At 52.2% G+C, this 8,382-nt stretch overlaps 1 long non-coding RNA gene across 1 annotated transcript in view; it reads left to right on the top strand.

Annotated features, from left to right (window-relative positions):
• Positions 1–8,382, top strand: part of LOC102981967 (uncharacterized) — a 74,684-nt gene that overhangs the window by 682 nt on the left and 65,620 nt on the right. Inside the window, exon 2 of the long non-coding RNA XR_448386.4 lies at positions 766–841. This is a non-coding gene — a long non-coding RNA (uncharacterized lncRNA). The remainder of the gene's footprint in view (positions 1–765; positions 842–8,382) is intronic.

Genomic DNA, 8,382 nt, shown 5'->3' with positions numbered 1-8,382 from the left:
GGCTTTCCTTAACACATGAAGGGAATCAAGTTGCCCCCCCCCCCCCCCCCCCGCCACACACACATACACACACACTTAAAACCATCAGCATTCTCCCTCCACACCCAGCCATGTCCCCTTCCCCCGCCCCCACCTCTTTCATCCCTCGAGGGCCTTTGCACATGCTGTTCCCTTCATCCCCACCCCAGCGTCTCTCTTGGCCAACTCCTAACTCCTCCAGGTCTCAGCATAAATGTCACCCTGATCTGAATTGGTCCCACTGCCATATTCCCACTTATGGCACCCTGTGGTTTTCCATCATAGCACGCACCCTAAACTGTAATTTTATAATTTTATTTGTATTTATTTGCTTAATGTCTCCTCCACTAGAAAGGACAGAGGTCAGTTCTGTTCTGTTTTGTTTTGTTTTTGTACCACATCCCCAGTGTCTACCACAGTGCCTGCCACCTGGTAAATATTAGGTTGAATTCATTAAAAAATTATCTTCAGGAGAGTCAAGAATCATTGTACCCATTTAACAGATGAGGCTGTGGAAGCTCAGACAGGTTAGGTAACTTACATTCAAATGGTCAAAAGGTGACCAAACTTATCTCTGGTCTTCAGTTTCTGTTAGGCAATTGTATTAGGAGATCATAGGCCTTCCAAGAGGTGGCAAATAAATACTAGCACAGATGGTTATAGCATTTCGGGTGCTGTGGTTTTCCTTCTGCTATCCAGGACTCTTTCCAGCCCATTGAAAGTTCCATTCACTTATTCATTCTACAGATATTTATGGAGCATCGATTATGATGAGCCCAGCAGCCCAAGGTTAAACAGGAGAGTTCCCTTCCAGAACTTACTGGTAAGTGTGAGCTTCCAGACCACAAGCTATAGCCTTGTCTACCAAAGAGCAGAATCTACTGTGTCCATTTAGTAAAAAAATTTGGTCATCTATTCTGATGTTTTGTTGATTTCAGTTTCTGTTCTGGTATGTAGTAGGCTTAACCTGTATTTTTAACTGGACTAAAGAAATGCATTTCCAAAGCTGGAATATATTTTTTAAAGTTTAACCTACTGTTTCTTTGGATTAGCAGTGTTGTCTGGGAACCAATCATGGTTATTTCTAAAGGAGAAAGATGCTACAGCAGGGAAACGTACACATGGCAAGAGACTTTTCTGGGTACCATTCCCTTAGCTGTGATCTAGAAGCTGGCTCTGCCGTCAGCTGCACCAAAGACACACACACACTACCAGCACCACTGCCACGGCCACTGCCATTGCCACCACCAAATGGCTGAGTCAAAATGACATAAAAGGGAAGGGAGATAATACTCAGACCAAGTCCCAGCTCCCCCATATAGCCAAGCCATGTGATCTCTGGCAAGTCTCTGCCCTTCCAAGCCCCAGACTCCTAATCTGACCCCAGTGCTTTCCAGCTGTGAAGCATCTATAAAATGAACTGGCTCCATTACTTTATTCCTTTACTTATTCAGCAACATTTATTAATCATCTCCTATAGGCCAGGCACTCTATACAGCACTGGGACTACAATTGAGAGTAAAACTAACTATGGTCTCTGTCCTCAGAGAGCTTACGCTCCAGTGGCGGATACAACCATCAATTAAACAGTCACTGATCAAACAATCACCCATACACATAGAATTACAAATTGAACTGAGTGCCGCTGGGTGATCACATTGGCGTGTGCACCAGCCCTGTGGCAGGAAGCCTCCTGCACACTGAAGGAACCAGAGGAACCCAGCATGGCTGGAAGAGAGCTGGGAGGAGAGGAGGGCCCGAGTGCTGCAGGGCCTTGAAGGACATGTTGGGGACTTCAGTCTTGATCCTGAGGGCGATGGGGAACCACGGGAGGGTTTTAAGAGGAGGATTCGATGTTCCAGTTTTTATTTTAGAAATATTTCCAGCTGAGGTACGGGGCATGAGTTAACAGAGTGGAAGTGAGAAGACAGGTTGGGAGGTGAGAGATGCTGGGATCTTGAATTAGGATGATGCTGGTGGGGAGGATATGATAGTGATGGGGAAGAAGTGATGCTGGTGGGAAAAAGATGATGGTGAAGAGTTGATGGTGGGGAAGAGGTGATGATGGCGGGGAAGAGGTGATGATGGAGGGGAAGAGGTGATGATGGCGGGGAAGAGGTGATGATGGCGGGGAAGAGGTGATGATGGCGGGGAAGAGGTGATGATGGCGGGGAAGAGGTGATGATGGTGAGGGAGAGGTGATCATGGTGGGGAAAAGATGATGATGGAGGGGAAGAGCAAGAAGCTGTCATGGAGAGAGTGCATCAACACTGGTCTATCTTCAAAGCCCAGTTTCTCTATTTTTTTCCATTTTCTCCCAGTAAAAAGTGCATGCGAGACTGTAAAACTCAGCCCTTTGCATACCTGACACTGCACCAGACTTGGTCTGTATGTGCTTGTACTGATTCCCATTTACTGTGGATTCTGGACACCCAACGTGGATCCCAGAGCTGAGAGTGTACAAAAATGTATCTGTATCTTCTCTCACTGTCCCCCTGGCTGTGAACAAGTCACCACACATCCTTGCCTCTGTGGGCCCTTTGGGAGGGGGATGTCTGCCTTCCCCTCGAACTGAGTTCCAGAATAAGTATTGCTCCTGACCCTTTGATTCTCTTGTGGGTAACGTGGGGGAGGTTGAGAGCCTGCAGTGTGGACTCCTTGTGGGCAGAGCTGATGGGGAAGGGTGTGGCAAGCAGGCCATTTTCCACGCTCACCCCAGGGCCCTTGTATAGACTGATTCACTGGAGTCAGCCATTCCCTTCTTGGGCCCATCTTGGCCCTCTGTTCATCCTTCCTGTGAGCCCCAGAAAGGCCCCTTGCCTGATTCACTTTCCATTCCCCAGCCTCTCTCTCTCTCTGTCTCTCTCTGTCTCTGTCTCTGTCTCTCTCTGTCTCTCTCTCTCTCTGTCTCACACACACACACACACACACACACACACACACACACACACACACACACACAGCCTCAGGCTGTGGTGTTTCCACCAAAGAGCGAACACATCACCTGCTCCCTGTGGTTCACCCGTACAAAATGAGTCTTGTCTAAATGAGAAAATGTGTGCATATGTGTGTTCTTGACTAGTTCACAAAGCTGCCCTCTTTAACCACCATTTTCATGGACTCCTTTTGCTGACTCCACCTGAAAAGGTAGATCTTTGGGTAGCCAAGCCCTGAGCTCCCCTGGCGGGCTCCCTGGGATGGGGGAACCCCGTGAGGACCCGGTGCATGGCCTCGGGGGCCGGGAGCTCCATACCAGAGAACATCATCCCAGCTCCCCGGGCCTCCTGCCACGCAGGGCCCCCGGCAGTCCCTGTCCCAAGAGAGTCTAGGTGAGCGATGGGAACAGCTCTGGGCCCTCCCGACTGCGGTGTGTGTGGGAGGGTGGGCACCCCCATTTCTGTAAAGGCAGCACTTGTTCAGAGTTCTGAGGCTCCGACAGCATCCGCTTACCAACAGCCAGCGTGTGGGTCTGGCTCGGGTCTGTGCTGGAGAGAAAGCGGGGTGCCTGATGGGTTTGACTCTGATCGGAAAGCAGTGGGCAGAATGTTTTTTTTTTTTTTTTTTGTAGGGGTGGAATTTTTCAACTTTATTGAGAAACCACTTATGTAAAATGAACTACATTCAAAGTACAATTCCATGAGTTTTAACGGTTGTATATACCCATAGAAAACATTTCCATCACCGCACAATGGGGTTTTTAAAAATCGTTTTGGATTGCTATATGGTATTACACTTTCTACTGACTGGCCCCTCCCGGGTTCCATTCATTCTTTCCTTCATCCACTCACTAGGCTAAGAGGAGTTACCCAAAGGCAGGGTCCTATCCATGCATCTGTATATTCCCGCCTCTGAGCACAGAGCGTCTTCAGTGAATGAACCCATTCGGCGACCATTCACCCCGTGCCGTGCGCGGCCCTGGAGGAGCCAAGGCAGGTACAGGACGCGGTCCTTGCCTTCTGGAGCTCCCAGTCTGGGTGGAGAGTCAGCTGTGGCAGGGTGATTGCCCAAGCTGTGACTGTAGGCCAGGGCTGGAGGTGACCCTGCTGCACATGAGGACTCCACCCTCAGGATGAGCCCCTGTCCTGTCACTGATTCCTCTCCTGTCGCCTCTGCACCGGCTCCAGGCTTCACGTCTTCCACGGCCTCCCTGGAGTCCCGCAGCCCAAGTCGGGGCTCTGCTTTCCGCACGGGGACAGGCACAGATCTGACAGTGGAGTGGGATCCAGTTTCCATCAGCCCCCTGCTGTCTGACTTGCACGTGTTCTCAAGCCTGCCTGAGCCTCAGTTTCTTAATCTACGAAAATGACAGCCAACGTCACAAGCCGTTTCCCTGTGCCAGGCTTGGTTTTGACTTATTTGGTCCTCCCAGCACCAAAGGTCTTGGTTTTACAGATAAGAAAGTGAGGCCAAGGGAGGGAGCAACCCGTCCACAGGGGCGAGAGCCGAACTGAAACCCTGGGAAGCAGCTCCCAACCCAAGCCTGACTTTGGCCCGCGCCGGCTCTCGGGCCCCCTTCCCAGGCCCCCTTGCTCTCAGCCTCTCAGGCCAGCTGCACCCAAGCAGAGCACGTCTCCTGGCATCACCGGCCTTTCAGAAACACGGGTCCCTCTGTCTCTTTCCGCAGGCCTTGACCTCAAGTCCAAGCCCAGACTCCAGGCGCGTCCTGCCGCCCCGCCCTCCGGGCTGAACTCCCCCCTCCCCTTTCCTGGGCGCACAGCCTCAGGTCAGCGGTCAGCGGTCAGGTTCTCTGACCCGTCCCCTCCAGCACTCCCCTTTTCCCGGCCGGCCCAGCAGTCTTTCACCCTCAATTGACTCCTGCTGTTTTCTCCTCTTGGGCTCTCTCACTTCCTTTGCCCCTTTCATCCCTGCCCCCCACTCGGCTCCCACATCCTGCCCTGGGGCCCTCTCTCCGGCCCCAAGAAGTCTGTCTCGGTATTGTTCTCCAATTCCAACATTAGCATTCTCAAAACCCACATTTGCATTTTGATGGCTCCTGTCCCAGCTAGACAGGGGTACACTTTGATGCCTATATATTTTGGAGAGGAGAGCTTTCTCCTGCACAGTCTCATTTTCCACTTTGACTCCAGTGCATTCTCTGGTTCTGGCCCTGATTTACTCTGGGCCAAGACAGACTGAAGCCAGCACCTTTAGGCTATGCCGGGGCTTATAGGCTCCTGGGCGGCTTTGCCTGCAGGAGCTCCGGCGAACAGAAGTCTCACTTCCCCTGCCTCCGGGCCCTGCTCGGAACAGGAAAGTTTCTTGCAAGCTTGCACCTGCAACCAGTGTTCTCTCCTCCCAGGCTCCAAGACCTGGCCTCCGGCATTCCGCACGCAGCACAATGCGGAGGCCGGGGGACTGGGGTTCCCGGTGTCACCCCTAGCCGGGACACCCACCTGCGATATGAACCATCTCCGGCCTCGGTTCTAGGAAAAGCCACGAGGATGGGATAAAGAAGCCCAGTCAGCCAGTATTTCCCAGGGCAGGGGTGTTCCGGCTTTTAGTTTTTCTCTGCCTCTGGGCTTCTGGGGTTCAGCCAGAATTAGAACGGCAAAGTGCCAAGCAACTGAGAGAAAGGAATCTCCTGCCAGGTCTCCAGGGGGTTCGAGGCCACTTCTTACAGAGGTTTAGGGAATTGTGGTTTGCATGGCAGGGCTTCCTGGGGTTGTATCACCACTTCAGAGTGATTTATGACTCCTCTTCCTTTGAGGAGCTCTCGACCTCCGTTTCCACCTACAGCTGAGTCCTTCCACCCAGCGACCCTACAGAACGTCGTATATGTGTGGTGCGGGGGTGGCTATCGAGGCACTTGGCCTGGGGAAACAGAGGCACTTTCCGGGGCGAGGGGAGCGGGGCGGGGCGTGACCCTGGAGGCTCTTCTGACTCCAGGGCGCCAGCGGGCCCATCCAGGGCGGCAGCAAAGGAGGCAAGAGGAAATCTTGATTCCTCCAGTTTTGTCAGGATTCAGCTAGCATTGCTGGGGAGAGTTCTGTGTTCCTGGCTCTGTGCCGGTGACTCAGGTCGATGCAAAAAACAAAACACAACAAAACAAAAAGAAGTTGGTCAGCCTGAAACGCCAGGTATTTATGTTCTAGTGGGAAATTACATAAATGCATCATATTATTAATAATGACTGCCCATCGATCACTTGCTCGTGTGGGGTGTTTTTACATGCATTATTTCTACCTTGCACAGCAAGGTTATATTCTGATGCCAGTCTTACAGATGGGGGAAAAAAGGCTCCTAGTAAAGGCTCCAAGGTCACACGGCTAGGAAGTTGCTGAGCCAAAATTTACACCCGTTCGAAGTTCATGGCCCTTGCTCCTTCCCCAGCACCAAAGTGCAAGACGAGGCCCAGCGCAAGTACCAGAGGGTGTAAACCAACCACGTGCAGGGGAATCCAGGGAGCGAGCGCCCCCATCTCGCTCTGGCAACGGGAGGTGCATGCAAGGGGGGTGGGCGTCTCTCTCCAGAGACGCCCAGGAGGACGCAGGGAGCCGAGGCACGGAGACAGACGCACCAGAGAAATAGTCATTCTGTCTCCGAGCCGAACGTGGGTCTGCTCGCCCGTGCACAGTGAAGCCGATCTGCTGACCCCAGGTTGTAGGGAAGGAAAGGGCAGCGCTTACTGCAGGCGCCAAGCAAGGAGTCCGGGGCAGCTAGTGCTCCAAACACCCGAACTCCCCCATGGGTTTCAGGAAAGCACTGTTAAAGGCCAGGTAAGGGAGGGGTGTCCCGGGGTGTGTGATCAGCTCGTGCACAATTCTGCGATTGGCTGATGGTGAGGTAACAGGGTGGCGTCCCAGGGGTTCACGTCAATCCTTAGGCTCCAGGAGTCCTGGGGTCTATGTGCTCATGGTCATCAAGGAGTAAACTTCTCCCATTTGATGGGGGCTGGGGGTTGTTTCACATCTGTAAATCAACTTGGGGCATGTGCATCAGATACCATCGGGCTGGCCAAAAAGTTCCTTTGGGCTTCTCGTAACATCTTGCAGAAAAACCCGAACAAACTTTTTGGCCAACCCAGTATTATCTAAGTCCTTCAGAGAGGAGCTAAAGCAGAGGATATGGGGGAGAGGTCTGCCCCGGGAAGCCCCCATAGGTTACAATCCTGGAGTCTAGGAACTGAGGAGAAGAGAGTAGAGAGTAGGTTGGCACAAGAACACGGAGGCATCTGTAGGCATCTGGCCATGTTCTATAGGTGTTATAGGGGAACATGGAAAAAATTTGAGTAAGCTAGTGATGTGAGAACTCAAGAAGACATAGGTAAGGAGTCTTGGGATGGGGAGAGAATAAAATGACACAGGAGATTCAGGTTATTGAAATCCCAGCAAGGGGCAAAGTGAGAGATCTGGAAAAAAGTAGCCTGTGAATGGCAAGACTGTGTTAAGTATCTGAAATGATTTGGGGATGGAATGGGGGTCTGGAGCACAAGGTGAGGTGTGAGCTGGAGCTTCAGGTTAGGAGATTGCAACTAAAAAGGTGATGCTTGGGACTCCCTGCTGGCGCAGCGGTTGAGAGTCCGCCTGCTGATGCAGGGGACACGGGTTCGAGCCCTGGTCCGGGAAGATCCCACGTGCCGCGGAGCGGCTGGGCCCGTGTGCCACAGTTACTGAGCCCGCTTGCCTAGAGCCCGTGCTCCGCAACAATAGAAGCCACCGCAATGAGAAGCCCGCGCACCGCAACAAAGAGTAGCCCCCGCTCCCCGCAACTAGAGAAAGCCCGCGCGCAGCAACGGAGACCCAACGCAGCCTAAAAATAAAATAAAATAAAATTAGAAAAAAAAAAAAAGTGATGCCCGAAGCACCGCAACAAAGAGTAGCCCCCGCTCACCGCAACTAGAGAAAGCCCGCGCGCAGCAACAAAGACCCAACGCAGCCTAAAAATAAAATAAAATAAAATTAGACAAAAAAAAGTGATGCCCAAAACCCTAGGAATGGATTTAAGCAACAGGGGTAACAGAAGACAAGAGAGGCGGGGATCAAATCTAGACTCAGAGGTCAGAGGGCAAAGGAGAGACGCAAAGGAGATGGAAGAGAAGCAGTGGAAGGGGAGAAAGTAGATTCCCAGGTGGCTGCCTCAGTCGACTCTGTCTTGTCCCTGCTTGAGACTCACGTTCCAGATCGGGGCGTGACTGCCGACCCTTCCACCTGGCCTGTACTCTGAGCGTCAGTGTCCTATTTTGTAAGAGGAAACAGGGCATGAGTGTGGCATCTCCCGTGACGGCTGGAGAAACAGAGCACTTCCTAGGGGCTCAGTCAGTGGCGGCTCTCATGGTTATAAGTGCTGTCTATTTACCCTATTCTTTTCCAAGTTCAGGACCTCCTCGAGATCAGGGACCGGCTCTTTGTATGTACCCCAGTTGAC

Source organism: Physeter macrocephalus, chromosome 6 (assembly GCF_002837175.3).
Source record: "Physeter macrocephalus isolate SW-GA chromosome 6, ASM283717v5, whole genome shotgun sequence".
Taxonomy (NCBI): Eukaryota; Metazoa; Chordata; class Mammalia; order Artiodactyla; family Physeteridae; genus Physeter; species Physeter macrocephalus.
This window is presented reverse-complemented; position numbering and strand designations above follow the sequence as displayed.